Below are 26368 nucleotides of genomic sequence, written 5' to 3'. Positions count from 1 at the left end.
TCCTATCAACAGACTGACTGGGTATCATATTTGCATTTTGCAGAGTTCGCCTACAACAATTCTCTGCACTCCAGCACTCAACAAACCCCGTTCTTTGCTAATTATGGATTCCATCCTAAAGTCTTTCCAAGCAGCTCAGAAGGAATGCTGGTACCGGCAGCTGAGAACTTCCTTAAGGAATTGCAAGCGGCGCAACAGACACTGAAACAGCAGTTAAACGAAGCCAAAACGGAGTACAAGCGAGTTGCTGACCTGCACAGGAAGAAGGGCCCCCCCTTCAACCGGGAGACCAGGTATGGCTGTCCACCCGCTTCCTCCAGATGCCAGGCAAATGTAGAAAATTACAAGACAAGAGGGTGGGTCCTTTCGAAATAGAAACTCAAATCAATCCCGTGGCGTACCGACTGAAGCTGCCTGACACGTTTAAAATACATCCTGTGTTCCATCGATCCCTCTTAACGAAAGCCGCCCCTCCCAGTGAGTTACGGCCGGAGGAACCTCCCAGAGCTCCACTCCTGGTAAATGAGCAGCTTGAGTTTGAAGTTGAGGAGATCTTAGATTCCAGGATCAGACGCCACAAGCTGCAGTACTTGATTCACTGGAAAGGCTATGGGGTGGCTGACAGATCATGGGAAGATGCAGCTGATGTGCATGCTCCAGAATTGGTAAAACTTTTCCATCAACGTTTTCCCCACCGTCCCAAGCCAGACAAGGGGAGGGGGGCACAGCCTGGGAGGGGGGATGGTGTTGGAAGGCAGAGCTGGGGTCCCAATCCCGGGGACCTGGATCCCGGAGAGTTGGGAGAAGAGTATTTGGATGGATGGCAGAGGGAAGGGGGAGGAACTTCCCCCCTTTGGAGCGAAGACGAAACAGAGGAACTGCCAGTGATAAGGTCGCTTAGCAATGGGGAGCCTGAGCCCTCCCTGGACATTCTCACGCCTCCCCCTCTTTCAGGCTCAGAGCAAGAGGGGAAAGAGGGAGGGCTGCTCACAGCCGAAAAGCGGGGAGGCAGTTTACCATCAGCCCCTCCCCTATCCCCCATCCTGGAATCGGAAACTTCAGAAGAGGAGGGGGTGATGCTTCCCCCCTCACTGCGCACACGCAGACAGCTGAAAAGACAGAAGAGAAGGGGGGGAAGGCGGGCAGTACCTGAGGGGCAGTTAAGGAGGAGCGAAAGATTGCGTGCCCGTTTGGCCCCTTCTTAAAGAACAGGCGGGAAGAAGTCCCTTGCTCTGTCAACTTTCTCCCAATGCCGCAGGACCTGTATCCCTGTATTGCTTCATGAGAAAACGCAGTCTTTGTTTGGACATTACCCTAATAAAACATGAATTAACTACAGCCGTTGGTCTGGTTCCTGAATCACATCCTGGGCCTGACAGTTGCACACTTCCAGGCCCAGTGGAACCTGTGTAGATGTGGTTGATCAAAGAGAGCAGAAATTTTGAGTTAAGCAAAGCTCTGCTTTTATAAAACCTAAGAAACATACAGATACTTTGAATGTCTGAGTGCCTGAACCAGTGGAATACTGGAAGAAGTTGTAAAACTTGCTGCAACAGTATTTAGAACTGATCATGTGGTGTGAAAGACTCCTTTTCCTAACATTTTGGCTTCTTGTTTTTCTCCACCCACCACATCTCTGAAATATATCGTATATGTAATGGTTAACCATACTGCTGCCCTGACTTACTTTATGTTTGTTGCTATTTTGTGTTTTTATTATGTTTTTATATTGATTGTGTATTTTTATTGTTTTTATTATATTTATAAGCTGTACTGAGCTCTGTTTTTAACAGCAGAAGGGCAGGATATAAATCCTCTTAATCAATCAATAAATATTCCATAGTGTTGGAAACTAGTCTAGGCATTTAAGGCTGAAAATGTTGCTTTTAAAAAACAGATTTCTCGCATCTTTCCCCAGTTTTTGGTGGTAATTCCTAGGCACAAAAAGAAAATAACTGGACAATCCAAATATTAATATGCAAATAATTTACATAATATGCAAATTAGCCTGCCCGGATTTGTGGAACTGGAATATGGCAACCCTAAACTTATGGGATTGGTAAACTAATGTCACATGTGTATTCAGTACTGTATAAAAGATCTGTGCAGACTGTGCGTCAGTGCAGTCCTCTCCAGACTCTCTGGGAGGCTGACCCTGCATACACTTGTAAAGAATAAAGGCCTACCTTTTTGCTTCAAGCCTGTGTCCTCAAATTTCTTCAAGGACCCCTAGCAAAAGATCTCATAGGTGAAAAAATTCTCCATCAGAAGATCACAGCAAGATCTAGGTAGGCATAAAAGTGTACAAGCAAGGTTTTTTTAATTACTTGCAAAAATGTTATACAGTATTATACTTTTTATTTTTCAAATAATTTTTGAACATAATTTTTTTAAGGTGTACATACTGCAGAGTTATACTTTTCTAATTAAGGAGTCAAACAAACTTATTTTTTTTCTGGACTGTTGAAGAGGGCATTTTATTTGCCTTATCCATAACCTGTTTTGAAAACCTTTCCAAAATGAAATTTTTCTGGGAGTAAAGCAGCAATGCTAATTCCACATACCTGGGAGTTAAACCCATTGAATTCAGTAGGACTTACTTTTGAGTAGACATGGTTAGGATTGTGCTGAAAATCAATGGGAATTTTGAGTGAACATAGAAAAGAATTGTGTTGTATATCTTTCTTTCCTCCTCAGATCCTTTTTTTAAAGCTGTTGTTATTGTTGTCATATGCCTTCAAGTTGATTACGACTTATGGCGACCCTATGAATCATTGACCTACAAGAGCATCTGTCATGAACCAGGGCTTATTTAGGTGTCACTGCTTTTGTTTGGCATGAAAGTAATACTTAAAAAAAAAGTTCTGCAATGGCCAACTGGTTTTGATAATAAACTATTATGTGGGGTGTTTTTACATCTCCAGTGTATGTGTATATGGAATATTTCCAACAACCCTGTGAGGTAGAGTTGGAAACCAAGGCACCTCTCAACAAGAAATAAAGCCATTTAAAATCCAATAACCATAAAATAAATATAAAACAGTTGCAAAACATCTTAAAGTGACAAGATTCTGAATTTTGAATTGGGTGGTGAAGTTCCTTATCATTAAATTTCACTCCCATGCATGCTTCCCTGTCTGAATAAACCCCATTGACTACATTAGGACGTGCTTCTGAGTAAACATGCATAGGATTGCACTACAAATATCTTTACAGGTTGTGTAAATAATAAACATCTTTGGCATTCATGCTTATATAAATATTTCCTCATATTATGTCTTGATATGTATCTGATTTCACACTATGGTTGTAAATTATTATTTACCAATTATTATTTCCTCTACATTTTAAGTGTACCCTTCTTCCTTGGGGTGGTCATGGTCCACTTCTGTTGTTTCTATCCTGAGGGGCAGATCAGGCCTTTCAAACTCTGGTTCACTGAGATGAATCAAAGATTAAAAAGTCCCAATATTTGATTCCTCATAACAATGCCACAGTATTCTGCACTAACTGCAGCCCCAGAACAGGTTGTGCTGCAGAGGGATTTCTGTGACCTTGACTAACTGTCTGCCAGGATTTTTTTAGTTTTGGTTTGGAACCCTGAATGGTTGTGGGATGCTGAGTTTTCTGTCTTCCTTATAGGAATATTGTTATGGTTGGTATGGTATTGCATTTAGGAAATCATCACTGTCTTTTTTTCTTTTTCTGTTTGTATTTCATTTACCTCTGACCTTCCTTCCTTCCATCCATACAAGCAGCAACAGTGGTTCCATGTGATCAGCTCAACCCCCTTAAACCCACTGATGATGCACCTTGTTATTTGCATGATAGTTTGTTTCTTGCCCAATAGTGGTAAAAGAGAATTCACATACTGGAAAGTGTGGCTTCAATTGTTGTTGTTCCCAGTCTACTGCCTGTGAAGGTATACCAAACCATTTGTGTTTTCTCTCTGTCAATTTTTACTCACTGGAATTGGGTTGGAAGTCAAAGTGTGTTTATAGCAGCCCACAGAGTAGGCAGAAAAGAGTAGAGAATCCTCTTAACTCTTACTCATTTCTCAGCTTTCTCTGTAGTGAAGGGTAAAATATGTAAAGAAGTTTGAAGCAGCAATGTTAAAAGATAGGCAGGCCATTCTAGGCAGGGGGTTGCCAGCCCTGCTTTGATATGGATATCATTGCAGATGATCCCTGGTCAAGTCTTACCAACTGCACAATCCTAACAATATCTACTCCTGTTGAGTTCTATGGGGTTAGTTCCTTAGTAAGTGTGTTTAGAATTGTAGCCTTCAGGGGCATGCACCGTTACTCCTGAGTGCTCCTCTTACAACATGTGCTCTTGGGAACCCGAGTGTGTGATTTTGTCTCCCATCTAACATCTCTACAACATTAGGCGTCCTTCTTCCTACAATGGCCTTCTGGTGACTGGCCTGGCCTGAAGGCACTTAAACCATTCTTTCTGTGAAAACAAGACCAGGAGCACTGCGGTACAGATCATGAACTGGTGATATCGAAAATCAGAGTAAAGCTACAGAAGAACAAAGCAATCATAATACCAAAATACAATCTAAATAATATCCCAGAAAAATATAAAGATCAAATAAGGAACAGATTTGAGGCTTTAACCTTAGTTGACAGAGAACCACAAGAACTATGGAGTGAAGTCAAAGACATTATCAGGGAAGATAATGTGTGAGTTTCTGCAAGACCTGCTCCCTGCATTTCTGGCTGATTTCCACCTGGCCTGGAAGGGCGGGGCCCTCTCTCTCTCCAGCTGCAAAAGCAGCAGCTGCTGAAGGGGCCAGAGACCATCTACCTGTGTGAGTTTCTGCAAGACCTGCTCCCTGCATTTCTGGCTGATTTCCACCTGGCCTGGAAGGGTGGGGCCCTGTCTCTCTCCAGCTGCAAAAGCAGCAGCTGCTGAAGGGGCCAGAGACCATCTACCTGTGTGAGTTTCTGCAAGACCTGCTCCCTGCATTTCTGGCTGATTTCCACCTGGCCTGGAAGGGCGGGGCCCTGTCTCTCTCCAGCTGCAAAAGCAGCAACTGCTGAAGGGGCCAGAGACCATCTACCTGTGTGAGTTTCTGCAAGACCTGCTCCCTGTATTTCTGGCTGATTTCCACCTGGCCTGGAAGGGTGGGGCCCTGTCTCTCTCCAGCTACAAAAGCAGCAACTGCTGAAGGGGCCAGAGACTGTGTGTGTGTATGTGTGTGTGAACCTGCTGCTCGGGATGTCTATAGACTACTGGGGTTTTGTTCAGTATTATATGTTATATTTTACTCTATGTTATATTTTAGTCTATGTATGGTGCCTAGAGTGGCCGTTAATTCGGCCAGATAGGCGGCCTAGAAATAAAATTTTATTATTATTATTATTATTATGACTGAAGAAACTATAAAACTGTTAAACAGAGAAGGAACGGAAAAGCAAAAGGAGACAGAAACACGGTTAGAACCCTAAATGCAAAAATACAGCGACTAGGTCGTAGGCACAAAGAGGACTATTACAGTAGTTATTGTATAGGAATAGAAGAGGACAACACAAAGGGTAGAAGAAGAGTCCTATTCCAAAGCATCAGAGAAATTAAAGGGAAATTTAAACCAGGAATAGGGATGTTGAATAATCAGCAGGGGAACACACTGACTGACTAAGAAATAAAAGGAAGATTGAAGCAATACACTGAAGAACTCTATAAAAGAAATGCAAGGATGACAGACTCATTCATGGAGGAACTGTATGATGAAGAACCAGAAATTTTAGAATGTGAGGTGAAAGCTGTTCTTAAAATACTTGGAAGAAACAAATCACCAGGAACAGATGGCATACCAATAGAGTTGCTACAAGCTACTGAGACTGAATCTGTCCAAATTTTGACCCCCCAAAATTGTCAAGAAATAGGGAAAACTAAACAATGGCCCACAGACTGGAAGCGTTCAATATACATCCCAATTCCAAAGTAGGGGGATCCCAGAGAATGCAGTAATTATCAAACTATTGCCTTAATATCTCATGCAAGTAAGGTAATGGTCAAGATTCCACAACAAAGGCTCTTACAATGTATGGAACAAGAAATGCCAGATGTCCAAGATGGATTTAGAAAGGGAAAGGGCACCAGAGGTCATATCGCAAACATAAGGTGGATAATGGAACAAACACAGGCATTTCAGAAGGAAACCACCCTGTGCTTATTGATTACAGCAAAGCCTTTGATTGTGTAGGTCATGAAAAACTATGCAATGCTTTAACAGAAATGGGGGTGCCACAGCATTTGGTTGTCCTGATGTGCAACCTATACAAGACGCTACAGTAAGGACAGAATATGGAGAAACTGACTGGCTCCCCATGGGAAAGGGTGTGAGATAGGGGTGCATTTTATCACCCTATTTGTTTAATCTATATGCAAAACATATATGGAAAGCAGGATTGGACCAAGATGAAGGAGGTGTGAAGTCTGGAGGGACAAATATTAATAATTTAAGATATGCAGACGATACCATACTCTTAGCAGAAACCAGTAATGATTTGAAATGAATGCTGATGAAAGTTAAAGAGGAAGCACAAAAGCAGGACTACAGCTGAACATCAAGGAGACTAAAGTAATGACAACAGAAGATTTATGTAACTTTAAAGCTGAAAATGAGGACATTGTACTTGTCAAGGATTATCAATACCTTGGCACAGTCATTAACCAAAATGGAGACAATAGTCAAGAAGTCAGAAGAAGGCTACTACTGGGGAGGGCAGCTGTGAGAGAACTAGAAAAGGTCCTCAAATGCAAAGACGTATGACTGAACACTAAAGTCAGGATCATTCAGACCATGGTATTCCCGATCTCTATGTATGGATGTGAAAGTTGGACAGTGAAAAAAGTGAATAAGAGAAAAAACAACTCATTTGAAATGTGGTGTTGGAGAAGAGCTTTGGACATACCATGGACTGCGAAAAAAACAAATAATTGAGTGTTAGAATAAATTAAACCAGAACTGGCGCTCCTGTTGAAACCCTTGTTGCACTGTGGAATACAGAAATGACCCCGGGCGGTTGACATGATTCCTCCTGAGCGCCCTCTCCTGTGTAGAGCTCGTACAGCTCCATGGTATACCCCAGAGCTAAGAGCGATGAAACAATATAGGAGACAGCTTGAGTGCAGATGGAGATGAACTCCTGGTGGATGCAATTACTCTACTCCTAACATTCAAGGCCCTCCTCCGGGTGCCTACTCGGAGGGAAGCTGGGAAGCTGGCAACAAGGGAGAGGGCCTTCTGAGTGGTGGCCCCCAAATTATGGAATGATGTCTTTGACGAGTTGTGCCTGGCACCAACACTGTTACCTTTTCGGTGCCAGGTCAAGACTTTCCTCTTCTCCCAGGCATTTTAGCATGTGTTTTAAATTGTTTTTAAAAAATTTAAATTGTGTTTTTAAATTGCTTTTTGTGTTTTAAAATTTATATATTTGTTTTTTAATGTTTTTAATTGCTGTAAACCGCCCAGTGAGCTTCAGCTATGGGGCGGTATATAAATTAAATGAACGAATGAATACACCATCACTAGAAGCTAGAATGAGGAAACTGAGGTTATCATACTTTGGACACCTCATGGAAAGACATGGTTCACTAGAAAAGACAATAATGCTAGGAATAACAGAAGGGAGTAGAAAAAGGAAGGCCAAAGAAGAGATGGATTGATTCCATAAAGGAAGCCACAGACCTGAACTTACAAGATCTGAACAGGGTGGTTCATGACAGACGCTATTGAAGGTCACTGATTCATAGCATCGCCATAAGTCATAATCGACTTGAAGGCACATAACAAATTGTTTTCATAAGCATATAAGCAGGGGGAAGGAGAAAGAAAAGAAAAGGCAGATCAGTTAGATACAGAAGAAAAGGCAGCAGAGGATATGGAGGTGAGTAAGAATACCAGCAAAGCCTGTCTTTCTTGGATTACTATTTTTATTCAAGCATTGCCTTGAAATATACATGGATAGCCAGCTTTTCCCAAAGAACAACCACCATCAGTTCATGGTAGCACACCTTATTTGAATTCTGTTCCTGAGACTCTTTTCCACTGTAGCATTCATCAGCTCCAAAACGTAATTGATTTTCTAAACCTACTGGACATCAGCAGTATGTTCAAGTTTGTAAGCCTTATAGTAGTTATGGTGCAATTCCTCATTCCTATTTTCATAGAGATACAAGTTCAATTAACAACCAAATGAACGGCTGTTCTATGTGTGTATTTGCCTGACATTCTGAGTGATGCAAAGTCCATCTGTGCAAGTTTGTCTTGACTTTTGTCACTCTAACTCTAACTGGAAAATGTATTCAGAAGAGCAGATGCGAGCAACAGAACAAAAGATATGCAATGACATTCAGTAACAGATTGGTGACTTTTTATTCCACTTTCATCTTGGGATGGTGGAGAAATTTGATTCAGTTTGCATTTAAAGCCAAATTGATGAAATGTGCACTTTCCAAAACAATATGAGAACCGAAACACAGCTGTCCTTCAAAATTCTCACTTCTCCAAATTTTGTGATGCAGTTCTCTGGCCAAGCAACATTTGCCCTCACACTCATAAAGGAGACTAAGGACACATACATTGGGATGATGTTACATTTTATTAAAATATAACAACATTTATGGAGAATGTGCAGGCCAATCAACCAAATCAAACCAATTCAAACCTTCCGGGCAGTTGAGTCCTTTTGCCTACCGTTCCCCTCAACACCCCTGGGCATGTATCCAGCCACCGACTGTGGCTCCCCAGCCAATAATGAGGAGGAAAACCTCCCTCCTTGCTAGGCCGGCCTTGGGTATGTACTCAACCTGAACATCCGGGCCCTGCTGTACTGGCGTTCACCTGAATGCCCAAGCCAGACCACAAGGGGCATCCCCAAGTCATAAGCCAGCCTCAAGCCCAGGTGATTCCTAGAGGGTGACCCTGAAATCCAGAATGCCTCAGTACAGATTCATACCCCCCAATCTCTTCACCTGCCCAGACTCCTCACCCTTAATGTAGCCAATTGAATTAAACCCCGCAGTATGGAGTAAGGAAACCAATGAGGGGCTGAATGCAGCTTCCCCCAAAACATTCCTACTCAGCCCCTAAATGGTGACTAGACAAGCACATACTGAAAGGGTGGGAGGGTGGGTGTCACAAAAGGGAGCAAAGAGGGAGAGCTGGGGGCAGAGCTGGCTTTTAAGCTACCCCCACCCCCTTCCTAATTGGGCCACCAAGCCCCCATGTGGCTTCCCTCCCTTCCTTGGAACAAACCAACCCAAGTTCTCTTTCGGAAGGAGGGGGTGGAAGCAAACATGTCCCCGCTTTGGCAGGAACGTTCTTAAAAAATGCATATATTAAAGGAAAATGTTCGTAAAAGTGAGCATATTGGTGAATATAATATACAAAAATGCATTACATTAGGGAAAAATGCTTGCAAAAATATGCACGTGAGTCAAAACTGCAGATAAAAAATGTGTTTATTAGGAGAAATTTTCACTAAGATGCTGAAGAATTTTCATGATGATTTTAAAAAAAACAAATTGCTGCAGAAACCTGGAGAAATGAATAAGACTGGAAAAATAAGAAACTGACAGAACTGATATTGACAGATCCTTTGATCCCTATTTGCAACTTATGCCAAAACATGGGGGAGTATTGGTCTACCGCTACTGTGGATGTAGGTGAAATGAGAGTGGCTTTCTGTATCCCTGTTTACACAAAGCCAGATATTTGCCTCTGTTAAAAAAAAAGGAAAAGAAAAACTAGCAAATACCTAATGCTATTATTGATTGATTAATTTCATTTTAGTTGCCTAACAAACCAAGCAGTCTGTAGATGACTTAACAGATGTAAAAACATCACAAATTTGAAACAAGAATCATAATACTACCAATCTACCTCACCTTCAGTATTTATATGAGTTTCTGAAAGCCAAGTCTATCCACCATCTATTCAGTGCCCAAATATGACAGAATAAATGGTAAGTTGAGACCTATCCCAGTCTGCGTCTGTGTTAGAATTGCTTTAATATGTCTTTTAATATCTTTAACCCTTTTTTAAAAGATGTTTTTAAAGTTTTTTTAATGTTTTTAATGTTTGTCATGGTCTTGGCCACCCCACGGGTGCCAGATGCTGTCAGCTTCAGGGCTGGGGGCTGGGCAGTAATGAAGCAGCCGGCAGTTAGCTGGGCAATAAATCAGTCAAGGCCGGGCAGATAACGGAGGCCGGCTGGCAGAAGAAAGGCTTGACAAACTAACCAGTAGCAGTGTCTGAGAGCGTTGTCCAGGTAGGAAAGCAGAGTTCAGAAAGCCAGGGGTCCGGTCCGAAGGTTTAGAGGCTAGCAACGGCATTACATGCAAGGGGTCACAACCGACGTTGTAGTCAGCAGTCTGCTGCAGCCATGAACTGCCTTTTATAACAGACTCCCTAAGCCAGGTGCCCATGATTAGTCTCCCAGCTGCTCAGAGATGCTTGTTCTTGAACGACCCAACCTCTTCCTTCGTTGCTGTGCTACTCGCTGGTGTCTCCTTTCTGCAGTGGGGAGGGGAGCCTCCTGTTCATGCCCAGAATCCGATTGAGGGGCTTCAGCCAGGTCCTGGACATTCTCCAGCTGGGGAAGAGCCAGAGTTGTGTCCTCAGGGGTTCCACTAGTTCCTTCTCCTGGGTCTGCCAACTCTGCCTCTTCCTCCGAGTCCTCTGAAGGGGCCATGACAGATGCATGCTTCGGACCCAATTCCCCACCCTGGGTAATTGATCCGGAACCCAACTCCCCTTGCCAAGGCTGTGCAAACCAACACCAACCCTGCAAGGTAGAAAATAGACTGCCACCACCCCTTCTACTGGTTCACACTCTGAGTCAGGGGAACCCAGAGCCCAGATATAGGTACACCAAGGATTTCTAAAGACAAGAGCCAAACAGGCACCCCTCATCCAGAAGCCCTCAGGTAAAGCCAAACACACTCTTTTGGTGGTTTGTGGTTAGTGGTCAAGGTGCCAGATCCAGGACCAAGATTAGTCTCGCTCAATGAACACACAAGGGTGAATAAGAAGTAGCTTTAACGATAAAATATAAGTGCACAATTAATAGCAGCAAAACAATTCCTTACAACCCACATCCAACCAGGGATTTAGGTAAGACATATGATAGAGTTCAGAAACAACCCAAAACAACAAAACTAACTGACCTATTCTACTTACTGAAGAGGTAGTTGTAAATCTCACCTCTCCTCAGAGAGGCATAAGTACGGTAGTGAAGGCAGTGGAACCCCACTCAGGCAACCACCCATTTAGATGGAACCCAGGGGAACAAAGGCTATAGATTTCACTCCCTATACTTAAAGAAAAAACCTAGCAACAGTTCACAGTGATTCAGCCAATCAGGGGGCTTTCTAATGAAGTAATTTTCCTGAAGCTTCTTCACTTTTCGCGCCTTAGCAGGGGCCCCCTCCCTTCCTAATCTCCACTCTTCTCAGGCCCGCTTGGCCTTGAGTACCAGGCTCTCAACAGATAACAGAGATAACCACGTGCGCTTCTCCAGCTCTTAATTAGTTGCAGCTGAGAAATGAAATTTAAAGTTTTCCACTCACACAGAGGCCCATCTCCTCCCAAGATGAAATCCCCACAATTCTCTGCATCTGAGCCATGTTGCAAAAAACCATTTTCAACCATGTTACAATTTCATGACAACTTTGTTTTGTTTTAATGATGTTTTAAAGTGTTTTTAGTGTTTCTGTTTGCCGCCCTGGGCTCCTGCTGGAAGGAAGGGCGGGGTATAAATAAATAAATAAATAAATAAATAATGCCACAAAATAAATTGTAGTTAGTGAAATTGCCTTTGTTAGGAAAAGTCCCTGGAATGGATTCTAATATTAAAAATATTCACTGGGATAGTGAAAAGAAATAGTGAATGAAAAGAAATCCAATTCCACTACAGACTGGAGTTAAAATTCACAAGGAATATATAGATATGTAAATATAGAGTCATTAGTCTTCCACATGTGAGTTACAAAACACATGTGCTGTGCTCTACTGGGATTTGGTTAAAGAGCAGAAAGGCATAAATCAAAATTCTAATATAGATCACAGAAACTGAAATAGCTTTGAAGATTCTCTCAATCCAATGAGCAGAATACAAACACACTACTCTCCCGAGTAGACACCTTTGAATGTAGAGGAAATCTAGGGCCTGGTTCACATGGGAGCTGAACCCAGATTAAAGATGCAGCATTTTCCATCGCAATAGATTTGCAGGGTTTACATTACCTACCTCCCATTCCCTTCAGTCCCGCTGTTTTCCATTCACCTCTGTAAAGGTTTAGCATCACTATTTCTTTATGGCCCCGCCCCCAAATTTACATGTTTACTCCCTCCAGAGTATTGCTCATGGAGAAGGGGAGGGGGGTGCAATTGACAGAACTTTTTTCTATCGTTTTCATGTCCTTGCTGCATGCTTGCTCACACATACACACTAGCTGTGTTTTCACAAATGTTCTCCATTTTTTTTCCTTTTTATATCTAAGGCTGCAATCCAAAACATGTCTAATCAGAAGTAAGCTCCATTAGGTTCAACGGTAAGTCTGTATCGGATTGCAGCTTCATCTTACATTTGCTTACTCAACTCCTTGAAGCTTCAACTTCAAGCCCTCTGTTATCTCTTGACTTGATTAGTCTATTTGAAGCCATTTGTTTATATTTCAGCTTGATTTAAAGTCATTTTCCTTCAGTTTGGAGTCCAACTCTTTACCCTCCCCAACCTATAGGGAGAATGCCCGGAGGGGGATTGCAAAAATTAAACAGTAACGTGCAATTGCTGTTGCTTCTCTTCTGCATCTTTCACCACCTCCATGCTGCTGCCTTGCAAATGCAGCATCAGCAAGACAGGAAAGCAGGCAAGGTTCCTTTTTCAGTAATTTCTCAGTTGCAGTTCTTCCCCCCCCCATTCTTTCCCAGGTCTCTTGAGAAAGGACAACCTCGCCCCAAACCCCTCCAGTCATTACCACCCTTCTTTCTCCCCCCCTTCCTATGTCCCTCAACCAAGAGGTGTTTCTGTTTCATGTCTAATGTGAAGGAGCTCTCTCTGGCCAGCTACAGAGAAAGATCTCTGTGCATGTGCGGGGGGGGGAGAGAGAGTGGGTGATGGGCCATAACAGAGCCCTCCCACTAAAAAAAATTAGAAGTAAAGAGCCTACACGCAGCGAATTGAGGCGGTTTTCCCTTTTCACATTCAAATTGGATTTGTTTGATTCAGACTTAAAGGAGAAAGCAGCGACTTGCCTTCCCCTTAGCTAAAAGTCATGTGATCCCTGCGAATTTAACAGGCATGCAAGTAGCACTGATCTCACACTAAGTCCCCATGTGAATGAGCCGTAGAACACAATCATTTACCAAAGGAAAAACTAAAAAGAGGCTGCACTAGTTTCCCAATCTAAGGTGGGTTTACATTCCTCTTTCTGGATTAGAGGGCTTCCCTGCATTCCAGCTGTGGCTGTTAACCAGGGCCTGCATTAGACGTTCACCTTGCATCCATCAACATCTCCAAGGCAAAAACAACTTACCATTGCAATTCCAGACCAATTGGATAATTGGTTCAAGTAGGTTTTGTTGTTGAGCTCATGTTGGGTTCATATCAGGTATTTAGGAAGAGTCTTAGTAAGGAGGAACATGGATGATGCCACCCCAATTTCAGTGATCATGGGTAGCAGGAGGAGTCACCATGGGGAGGTGGTAAACTACCATAGAAGACGAGGGCAAGGCTATCTATGCCTTGTTGCTTGCTTCCACTCCTCTCATTTACAGGTCCCCCGTTGCTCATCTGCTGTGCCCACTGGCCTGTGTGTGCTGTTGTTTAACACCAGATCAGTGCACAATAAGACCACACTCATCCATGATTTGATCATGGATGAAGGTGCCGATTTGATGTGCGTTATCGAGACCTGGGTGGGTGAACTGTGAGGAGTTGATCTGACCCAGCTTTGCCCACCTACAGGGCCGGTTCTAAAGGGCGGCCAGGTTGGGCAATGGCCCGAGGGCCATGGAGCTACAGGAGCCCCTGAGGGGCCCTCCACTCCCCTTCTGCGATCTGCACCCCCCACGCCCCCCACTTACCTGTCAGCTGGCCTTTTAGCATTGCTGTTAATGAACATGGCGGCCGCAGCTTCCCTAAGGTACTGAAGCCACTGCCGCCATCTTAGTTGATGGCAGAGATGTGCGTGTGTAGCACGCACATGTGCCATCAACAAAGATGGCACCGGAGGCTTCATTCCCCTTAGGGAAACTGTGGCCACCATCTTCATTAAGGGCAATGGTAAAGACTAGACAGGTAGGGGGGCTGCGGGGGGACACGTGCATATGCGTGTGCGTAAACACCCACCCACCAGGGGGCCAGGACAAGCTGATGCCCAAGGGACCCTGCATGCCTGGAGCCGGCCCTGCCCACCTAGTACTCTGTGCAACACCAGCACAGGTTGCAGGGACAGTGGGGAAGAGTTGCTGTGGTCTATAGAACTTCCATCTCTGTCACCAGGAAACCACTCTGTCTTGGAGCTGGCTGTGAGGGAATATGACTGCATTTGAACATCTTCTTTATGACTACACACATCAGAAGACAATTGATAAAATCTGCAAGATACTTCCAGATTTTGACTTTATCCAGACGTGGGCCTCTTATAAAAAGAAATGGGACAAGGATCTGAATAATCTTAATCTTTCTATACAAGAATCAGAATGGGATTGGCTTTTTGGACAAGTACCAAAATTGTTGATAAGTGTGAATCAAGCAGATTTTTTTTCAAGGCTGTATATCAGTGGCACAGAGTGGTAAGCGATGGTAACGCAGCCGAAGCTCTGCTGGAGTTTGATTCCAACAGAAGGAGGAAGTCGAATCTCCAGTAAAAGGGGTCGAGGTCCACTCAGCCTTCCATCCATCCGTGGTTGGTAAAATGAGTACCCGGCATATGCTGGGGGGTAAAGAAGGGCCGGGGAAGGAACTGGCAATCCCACCCCATATATACGGTCTGCCTTGTAAACGTCACAAGACATCACCCTAAGAGTCGGAAATGACTCACACTACAAGTGCGGGGACACCTTTACCTTTAACACCGTATAAACTGAGCAAAATATACAACAGTGATAGCTCCTGTTGGAGAAGTGGGAAGCCAAGAGCTGATTATCTCCATATTTCTTGGAGTTGCAAGATAATCACCAAATTTTGGAAGTTGATTCTTAATATTATTCTGGAGATGACCAGTTACAATCTAACCAATAATCCTAAACGTTGTCCACCTGGATACTTGGTGCAACACCAGCGCAGGCTGCAAGGATGGGGGGGGGAGTTGCTGTGGTCTACAGAACTTCCATCTCTGTTGCCAGGAAACCACTCTGTCTTGTAGCTGTCTGTGAGGGCCTGCACCTGGTATTGGGCTAAGGAGACAGGAAACTAGGGTTGCTGTTGGAGTACCATCAACTCTGCTGCTCAGCAGCTTCTCTGACTGACCTGGAGGAGGCCATTTCAGCTGTGGTATTGGAGGAGCCCAGAATGATAGTCCTGGGTGGTTTCAGTGTCTATGCTGAGGCTGCCTCTAGTGTTCTGGCTCGGGGCTTCATGGCCTCCATGACAACCATGAGGCTGTCTCACGTTGTCACTGGCCTGACACATAGGGTACGGCACACCCTTGACTTAGTTTTTCCTCCAGGTAGAGGAAGGGGTGGTCTGGAGATAGGGGGATAGATGTCACCCCATTGTCATGGTCAGACCACTTCCTGGTGAAGTTTAGACTTATGGCTCCAATCTTCCCCTGCAGGAGTGGTGGATAGATTAAGATGGTCTGCCCCCAGAAACTAATGGAATCCACAGGATTTCTGAATGCCCTGGGGAGTTCCCAGTAGATAGAGCAGGTGACCCTGTTGAAGCCCTTGTCACACTGTGGACCGGCGAAGCATATCAGGCTCTTGGCATGGTTGCCTCCAAGGGCTCTTTCCGGCATTGTGGAGCCTAGTTTGCACCTTGGTACACCAGCAAGCTAAGGGCAATGAAACAGGCTGGATGACGGCTAGAACAAAAGTGGCAAAAGACGTGCTGTGAGGCTGATCGGGCATGAGTAAAACATCATAACTGTGCCTACTGTGTGGCAGTGAGGGTGGTGAATAAGGCCCAATTCTGCTACCATTGCATGCTCAAGTAGCCATCCACTGGAGCTTTTCCATATTGTCAGGTGTCTGTTGACATCAACTCCAGGAAATGGAGTTTTAGACCCTTTGGAAGCCCACTGTGAATTGTTTGCAACACACTTTGATGGTAAAGTTGCTCACCTCTGTAACAATCTTGATGCCCCATTCACATCTACTGTGATCCCCAGTGAGGTATTCAGTGCAACGTCTGCTGCAACTTCCTGGCAACGGTTTCAGTTGATGCTACCTGATGACGTGGACAAGGTACCTGTGACGATGCAGCCAGCAACATGTTCTCTTGAACTTTGCCCTTCTTGCCTATTGAAGCTTGCCACTGGGGGTTGACCGAGTGGATCCAGGGTGTGGTCAACACATCATTGCAGAAGGGAGTAGTTCCAGCCACCTTGAAAAAGGCAGTGATTTGACCACTCCTGAAGATGCCCACCCTAGACCCGTTGGGTTGCAAATACCGCCTTTTTCGGGAAGGTGATTAAGAGGGTTGTGGCACAGCAATTGCAAGTACTCTTGGATGAAACAGATTACCTGGTTATCGGGCCTGGTTATGGGACTTAATCGGCCTTGGTCACCCTGATGGATGACCGTTATCGGGAGAAGGACAGGCCCTGTTATTCTTACTTGATCTCTTGGCTGCTTTTGATACCATTGACTATGGTATCCTTCTGGGCCAATTTGGTGAGATAGGTATTGGAGACACTGTTTTAGAGTGGTTCCAATCCTATCTCCAAGGTTGTTTTCAGAGAATAGCATTGGGCAATTGTATTTCTGCCTCCTGGCAGTTGTGGTGTGGGATGCTACAGGGTACTATCTTGTCCCCCATGCCATTTAACATCTAATTGGGAGCTGTCATCAGGAGATTTGGAGCATGGTGTCAGCAGTACGCTGATGATACTCAGCTCTATTTCTCTATTAACATCTGAATTGGGAGAGGCCATGCAAGCCCTGGACCGCTGCTTGGACTCGGTGGTGGGTGACAAATGGTGGCAGCGGGGAAGGGAAGAATAACACCACAAGTATTCAGACCAAACCAGAATTATCTGCATTGATACAAAGGGAGTGGGACAGCTTAAGCACTCGGTCACAGAGGTAACCTGATAGAGAGACTCAGGCAGAGTCTCTGGGAATACGGGTTATAGGACGTGACTGGTGGTGCTGCCTAGCAGGGGGATCTGGTGAGGTCTATGCTAGAGCAGGGAGAGAAACCATAAAAAAGGACAGTCCGGACTGGTGGAGTCTCTGGTGGTGCCTAGTGACAGGCAGTAACCACGAGCAGATAGGAACCTGACAGGGAGAGCCAGGGAAGGGCGTCACACTCGTCAATTCATCTTTGTCACTAGAGGCCCAGGTAACCTCAGTGGCTAGGAGTGACTTTTACCAGCTTCAGCTGGTAAGACAGCTGTGGCCGTTTCTGGACCGGGGTAGCCTGATCTCTGTTGTCCATGCACTGGTAACCTCCAGACTGGATTTCTGTAATGCGCTCTATGTGGGGCTACACTTGAAGTTGGTCCGGAAGCTGCAGCTGGTACAAGATGTAGCAGCAAGACTGCTGGACCAGGTTATAGCCAACATGTCACTCCTCTAATGAAAGAATTGCACTGGCTACCTATTAGCAACTGGGCTAAGTTCAAGGTTCTAGTTCTGGTGTATAAAGCCCTATACAGGACCAGGATACCTGAAAGACCATCCTATCCTTTATATACCCAGTGGATCACTCCACACAACATAGGAAATGGACCTTTAGTGTAGTCGCTCCTACCCTTTGGAATTCCTTCCCCTTAAATAACAGGCGCCATCTCTGTTTTCTTTTCGTCACCATCCGAAAACCTTCTTCTTTCAACAAGCCTTTTAAGTCTTTCAACAAGTCTTTAAGTCTTTCAACAAGCCTTCTCCTTCATCTCTCAGCGGCTTTCGATACCATCGACCTTGGTATTGTCCTATTCAGAGCAGGATTCACAAGGCTGAGATGCAGGTGCAATTAAATCTTGTTTTATTAAAGTAATGGATACATCAAAAGCAGTGCGCTTTATAGAAACCTGTAAGCTAGCTCACTAAAATTCCCTAACTGCACTCTAGACATGCTCTGCAATTGTGTGAAGGAAGTTGACTCCGCAGCTCAACCCAGAGAGCTGCAGTCTTAAGTAGGGAAAGTTTTAGAACATAATCTCTGACTCCTTCGCAAGTCCTGCCTCTGTCCCATCCGCTTCTCGTGGCGTCGAGAGTGGGGTGATGGGGGCGCACTTCCAACAGCTTGTCTGAAAGAACCATCTCCTTAGCAACCAGCTCGAGGTCATGGGGCGGTGACGTGCTTGAAGCATCCTGAGAGCCACTTGGTAAAGGGGGAGTCAACGCGCCCTCCAAAACATCTTCCAACAGCTCATCTGACCTGTCTGGGGGTGGCGCGCTCTCCTCTTCAGAGACCACACCATCCCTGGGAACTGACCCGGACTCAACCTCACTCCCCCTCCCAAGGTCTTGCTGAGACTCAACAACTCTTGGGTCTTCCACACCTTATGACAGCTGGGAAACCTGAAACCCGTCTTCCCCCTCCCTGGCCCTCGTGGGGGAGCAGAGGCTCAACAGGTATTCTTCTGGGAAGACTGGCTGAGTTAGGAGTGGGAGGGACTGCATGGCAGTGGTTCCGCTCCTACTTTGCAGGTCAGCTCCAATAGGTGATGCTTGGGGAACATTGCTCAGCACCCTGGACTCTCCAGTATGGGGTTCCACAGGGGTCAGTTCTGTCCCCCATGCTGTTCAACATTTACATGAAACTGTTGGGTGCAGTCATCCAGAGCTTTGGAGTGCATTGCCATCAGTATGCTGATGAGATGCAGCTCTATTTCTCCTTTTCATCTTCTTCAGGTAAGGCTGTCAGTGTGCTGAACCAGTGCCTGGCTGCAACAATGGACTGGATGAGGGCTAATAAACTGAGGGCTAATAAAATAAATCCAGACGAGATGCTGCTAGTGGGTGGTTCTTCTGACCGGATGGTGGATGTCCAACCTATCATGGATGGGGTAAGCATCAGGCTCATAGCTTGGGGGTTCTCCTAGAACTATCTCTGTCACTTGAGGCTCAGGTAGCCTCGGTGGCACGGAGTGCCTTCTACCAACTTCAGTTGGTGGACCAGCTACGCCCCTATCTGGACAGGGATAACCTGACTTCAGTGGTCCATGCTCTGGTAACCTCAAAGTTAGATTACTGCAATGTGCTCTACGTGGGGCTGCCTTTGAAGACGGTTCAGAAACTGCAGCTTGTGCAAAATGCAGCAGCCAGATTGGTAACAGGGACCAGACAGTTCAAACATATAAAACCAATTCTGGCCTGCTTGCATTGGCTGCCTGTATGTTTCCGAGCTTGACTCAAGGTGCTGGTTTTAACCTATAAAGCCTTACACGGCTTGGGACCACAATACCTAATGGACCGCCTCTTCCGACACAAACCCACCTGTACACTATGCTCAACATCCAAGGCCCTCCTCCGGGTTCCTACTCGGAGGGAAGCTGGGAGCCTGGCAACAAGGAGAGGGCCTTCTCAGTGGTGGCCCCCAAATTATGGAATGAACTCCTTGGCAAGGTGCACCTGGCACCAACACTGTTATCTTTTTGGTGCCAGGTCAAGACTTTCCTCTTCTCCCAGGCATTTTAGCATGTGTTTTTAAATGGCTTTTTTAAAATGTGTTTTTAAATTTGTATATTTGTTTTTAATGTTTTTAATTGTTGTAAACTGCCCAGACAGCTTCGGCTATGGGGCAGTATACAAATGCAATAAAAGACATAAATAATAAATAAAGTATAGACCTTATCCCAGTCTGCATCTGTGTTGGAATTGCTTTTTAATATATTTTTAAATCTTCTTTTTTAAAATGTTTTTAATATGTTTTAATGGTTGTTGTGTTTTAATATATTTTGATCTTTTTTATGATGTTTTAAAGTGTTTTTAGTGTTCTTGTTTGATGCCCTGGGCTCCTACTGGGAGAAAGGGTAGGATATAAATGAAATAATAAATAAGTAAATAAATATTTCTTGAACAGGTTTAGAAGCAACCAGACCACAGCAGGTCCTTGATCCACTTTGAAATTTTTTTACCCTTCTGGAAGCCATTATTAATTTCCAGGGGGCAGTGGAGTGGAATTGGTCCTTACACAGCTTTATTTGCAGTGTATACAATATGTAAAATAGAACTTTCAAATGATGTTTGTTTTTTAAATGGGTATTCCTTTTGAATGATCTGAAGACTTGTGTTTGCTTGTCTCTGTTCTTCCATGCATGCCCACTCTGTGATCCCTAGCATTGCCACCTTTTAATAGATAAGGGCCTTGCAACTTCAACAGCTCCACGGCAGACAAAAATTCAACAGGTTTTCCTGTCATAACATAACTGAGAAAGATTTACTTCCCATGTTGCTGATGTGCCTTTCCACAATGCTGCCTTTTTCCATGGAGAGCACAATTTAATCTGTATTTCAAATTTCTCCCAAACTTCAAACATGCTTACCCCCCACTCATAATGATGGTGGCTTTATCACATTCCAAACTCCATGGGATTTAAAATAAACTGAGCACAGGAACAATTAGTATGTTTAGGAAAGACATGAGAAATGTTTGCTTCTTATGCAGTTTTTGAAAGATTATAGCCCTTCTGGACTTGTCAAATATTCACAGTCCAGCTATGTCCCCAGTTTAGTTATTTTGCCATCATGCATGCAATATAAATGTTTAATCCAGCCAGCACCCAAATTTATGCCAACATAGAGGAGTGTCTGTAACAGATGCTATGTCTGTCATGTTACGTCTCAAGGCCAAATTAGACTCAATGGGAACATTCCCAATGTCTTTTTCTTTCCTTAGAAATATCGCAGGTGGCAGGGGACGAAGTACTGAGGTAGAAGGGTCTTAACCGGTTCTCTTATGCCCTTTCTCCAGTGTAAAACTTTCTCTCCATCCCACATGTACCCACCTTATGCATGGAATCTTAAGAACATCACCTGGATGGAGAGCTGGTTTACTGGAGCACATGTATAAATGTGAAGTATTCTAAAAGTGCAATCCAGCAGGCTCTTCTAAATATTCAAGCATCTTGGAGTGTGGGGTATACATGTATGTAACTGTGTGCATGCTTGCAGTTTCATGCTTTTAATTAGCCCTGTTATATATTATTTGAATCTTTTTGGTTCATAAGCACATTTGCTGGTTCCAATAGCTGTATTTATATTACATACCTTTCATATTCATCTATGAAAAGGGGTTTTGGAGGGTTGAAGGCAGCAGAAGACTAAAATTCATTACTGTAGTCAGGTTTGTGCTTATGAATATCCTTTCAAAAAAATCTTTTTTTTGAAAGTGGGCTTTTAAAGACATTATAGAGTGGCATTCAAGATGAGAGAAAACAAAAAGCTGTGAATGATCCATGTAGTAATCAAAGGCAGCTAGTGTGATACACTATAACTGAAAGAGTCCTCATTGATTTTATCATGCTTCTTAAATCTGGGATAATAGATCTTGCTGGGAGATTGTGTAATGCTGATAGAATCAGATCTCAGTCCAGTCAGTAAATTATCTTTTACTACCATGCCAACTGTGAATTTTATTTGTTTATATTTTTATTTAGATAATTTCTTCATCACTTTACATTTTTGAAGAAAAATCTCTTAAGTGGTTTTCAACATACCTTAATACATCACAAATACAACATTACAAAATATCAGAACAAAATATTACAGATGAATGACTGGCCATCTTCTTATGGTAAAAGAATTGCAATGTGGTGTCAGCTGAGGGTGTGACTGACCACGTAGACGAAATATTCAGTATATAAGTGTAACCTTTGGCTTTCTTTTCTCAAGCAAGGTTGGACCCATAGGATTACAATGATTTCTCTCTCTGGGTACACAAGAAAATGAGGTTCCAGAAAGGGACACTAATTCAGATTTTGTTGTAACTTCAGTGGCAAGTTCAATGTACATATTTACTCAGAAAAAAGTCCTGCTAAATTCAGGGGATATTGGATTACAACCTAAGTATAATGAACTTTCTCTGGATCAAGAACCTCATTATCAACACATATATAACTTTTCACTTACTTATATTAAGTGTGACTTTCCATTTTGCTGCATTCACCTAGTTTGGAGAAGTCTTTTTTGAGAACATCATAATCTGCTGGGGGTTTCACTAGCACAGTTTTGTCTGGGGTGACATCTTTTGTCTGTTATGTCATGTGTCTATCTAGTTATACATCTATCTGTATCAGTCATCAAAACAGATCAAATAAAGTCACACACTAAGGATAAAAATGTCAAGACCTTCTGTCTGCTGGAAAGAAATCCACAAAAGAGAACTAGCAGTAGTGGGGGGGAAATCAGGATCAGGGACAATACAGGGTGGGGAATGCTAACACATGGTCTTACTAAACTACTAGTTTGGTGCAGTTATATCACCTTAATGATAAAAATCTGAGAAATATATGTAAAACCAAAAAGCACTTCTACATTCTGATGGATGGATAGACAGAAAGAAAAAAAAGAAGGAATTATTTATTTATTTATTTATTAAATTTGTTAGTCGCCCATCTGGTAGGGATTATCCTGCCACTCTAGGCGATGTACAATAAAATACAAATACAATCCATAAAAACATAAGCAGAAGATTAACACTACCCCTAGAACTGCAGACTAATGACCTAAGTCCCCTCCCAAGCCTGGATAAAGAGCCAAGTCTTCAAGGCCCGTCGAAAGCACAGCAAGGAGGGTGTCTGGCGGAGGTCAGTTGGCAAGCCATTCCATAGCGAAGGAGCCACTACAGAAAAGGCTCTTGACCTAGTACTCTCCAGTCTAGCTGCTTTTGTTGGGGGAACAAGGAGTGAACCATTCATAGACTATCTTGTTCAACAGCGCCCCTGGTGAGAGTGGAGGCGTTCCTTTAAACAGAGAGGGCCAGCTTCAAATAATGACTTGAAGGTTAAAGTGAGAACCTTGAATTTGGCCCGAGCAACCAGTGTAGCTCCCTGAGGACTGGAGTAATATGATCTCGGCAGCAGCTGCCTTTAATCATGCAAGCCACCGCATTCTGCACTAGCTGCAGCTTATGGACCGTCCTCAATGAAAGACCCACATACAGAGCATTACAGTAGTCCAAATGAGACAGAACCAGGGCATACACCACCGGTGGGAGCAAATGGCTCGGGAGGTAAGGGTGAATCCTTCCTATGAACTTCCTTACTACTAGTTATTATGAAGCAGCTTCTACCTTGAGAAAAACTGATGTTTGAAATGTCTAGGGAATGAAATAAATGGTTTGTCTATGCAGTTGCTGTTTCACTCTCTCTCCTGCCGGATGAAGCATTTTGCAGAATCAAAGACGCTCTGTACTGGGGTAGAGCTACACCTTACAAAGAAGATGGGGCTGCTGCTAAAATGAAAGCATTTTATTTTCTTCCTTTTTCCTCTTTGTAACATTTAGTGTAATTTGCCATGTGTCCTGGTGTGCATTCTTCTGCTCCAGATCCATGGATCCTGAGCAATTTCCTCTGTCGAAGAAAACCCCTCTGGATCCAGTATCATTGGCTGCCCTTGACAAAGATGGGGGGAATGTTCATTTTAACAGCACCAGGAGTTGGTGTGTGGGTGTGTAATGTTGAACTTGATGTTATAGATGGGATGGAGGACTTTAAGATGGGGCTGCAGTTTTCGGCAGCAGGCCAATGTCCTTTGTAGCACGTCTTTAATCAACGGCTGCTACAGCATTCCTTAACAAAGCAGAGGAAACGTGTCTGATATTTTTCTGGGTTATATGAGCTGAGCATCTGTGTGCAGTCTAACCAGCAGAAACTTTTTATGATTATTATTATTTTGAAAACTTGTAAATGAAAGGACTGTAATTTAGAGGCCACACTTAATAGAAGCAACTGGGTGTGATAACCTCCTGCCTTTGATAATGAGGGAGAAAGTGTTTATTTCATTATTTTTATTATACATTTTCTGGATGAATGGTTAACTAATGACTCACTGTGATTTTAATGTAGCCATTGCCACCAATTAATTCTGCTAGCATATAATGAGGGGTGTCTCTTTCCTCCAGAAACTGCACTCATCTGACTCATATAAAGTATCAGATTTAACAAATCAAGGTTTCAAAATTAAGGGGTAAAAGCAGATCAAGATTTCAAAAATAGGGAGGGTGTAGAGATCTGGTGCTTGCTCTAGGGCATTCTATGAAACAGCCATTCCATACTTTCATTATTTCATGTCGTCTGAAATAAGGGGCAGCATCTGTTATATTTAATGGAGCTGTCAAGTTCTGGAAACAGGGACAACTTTAAAAATAAGGGGCATATATAGCAGACATAAACTTTTTCAGGGATGCGTATGTGTGCAGCAGGTGTGGGGGGGTACAACCTAAAGTTGGTAAGTACTTTTATTGTGAAGAAATAATTTCATTGTATTCATTCAGGTTCTATAGACTCAGATTATTCAACTGAAGTTATTTTTTTATCCCTGCCAATTTTTCTGTGATTGGGTGATCAGATGCAAAAGAGCACCGGGCTCCTGTACTTGTACCAAATGAAGAAGGGAGGAAAGAAGGAAGACATTTAGCAGGTACACTTGCCATGCAGTAGGGAGAGGAAGAAAAGCTTAAGATGCACCTGCTGAATTGTTTTTTACACAATGTCGTTCCTATCAGGGACGGATTTGCCGCTGCCATTATTAATGGGAGGACTCGTGAATGCTCGCGATACAAACATTTGGAGCCATGTGAGATCGTTCACCCAATTAGGAAGGGTGTTGGAGCAGCATATAAAAGGCTTCTTCTTCTTCCCGCTCTTGCCTTTTTTGCCTCGCGGCATATGCGGTTGGTTCGTGCTTCCCGTTGCTCCGTCGGCGTATTGGCGTGATTGTGTCTACTTAATTTAAGTTATATCGCTTGCTTTTTCCCTGTTCGATCTTTGTGATCCTTTAATTTTGATTCAAATTTCCCTCCCCGATACCCCGCTGATCAGCTGGGCGGCGGGTAGCCGCCCACGCGCCTAGTGGCTTTTTTCCGTTTGTTCCCCCGTTTTTATTTGTAAAGCCTCAGTTCTCTTAGTTTCTTTGGTTCAATTTTGGAGTTGGAGCTGTTGGATTGGTCGTTCTTGTGGCAATTTAGAATTTAATTCTTCGTTCTTGCCTTAGTTTTTGCTATTGTCCTTGTTTAACCCCTTTTCCTTTCCGTTTTTCTCTGTGTAATCGCTGTTATATATTATTTTGCTCGTTGATCTTTCAATTTGTTTGGAGTCTTGTTTATTTAAATTAATAGTTTTGCTTCTTATATTTAATTGTTTTGTGGGTATTGCTATTTATCCTATAGTTGTTGTTTGTAATTCTATTTAGTTGATTGAAAATCAACACACACACCCTCCTTTTTTCCACTTTCACTTCCCCCCCTTACCACAGTTTATAGTATAGTATTAATTCTGTTATTTATTATCAAATAATAAATAGTATTTAATTTATATATATAAACAATAATAATAATAAAATAAATAAATAAATAAATAAATTTAATTAGCATAAAATTAAAATATTTTCAATTTCTGATTTTCTATTATAATTGGCAATTGTGTTAGTTGGTTTAATTGAAGAATTTTATTGTACATATTTGGTGGTTTATAAAATTTGTTAATTCTGTAATTGTTTATCCCATTCTTTTGACCATGCCTCCCAAGAAGGTGCAACAGAAGAAAGGGGTTCGTGTGCTGAAGCAGGCCACCAAGCGCCCTCCTTCAATGCAGCATCAATCTTCTGATGAAGAGGAGGATTTGGGGACCATCCGTGCCTTGGTGGCTAGAGTTGAAGCGCTGGAAAGGGAACGCAGGCAGCCTAAGGATGTCGATGTGGGTCCCAGTTCCGGACCTGTAGGTAAGAAATCTGCTAGGTTAGCTTCCAAAATGACTAAATCTCATCTTCTCGCTGACTTGGTTTCTAGAGTTGGTGTGCTTGAAGATGCTACGCCCATGGAGGGGTCTTCGGTGCATACTCCTCCAGTTGGTTTGCCTGCTGTTCCACCCACGAATCTTGCCTTGCCTGAATCTGAGCGTCGGGATGTACAGATGCCTGTTCCTCCAGTGCCCACCACGTTCAGTCCTGGGTCTCCAGGGTTCACCATGCCACCGGTCGTTGCTTCTCCTGCATCTTATACAGGTGGGCAACAATTAC

Source organism: Rhineura floridana, chromosome 5, assembly GCF_030035675.1.
Source record: "Rhineura floridana isolate rRhiFlo1 chromosome 5, rRhiFlo1.hap2, whole genome shotgun sequence".
Classification (NCBI taxonomy): domain Eukaryota; kingdom Metazoa; phylum Chordata; class Lepidosauria; order Squamata; family Rhineuridae; genus Rhineura; species Rhineura floridana.
Note: the sequence above shows the minus strand (reverse complement) of the source record.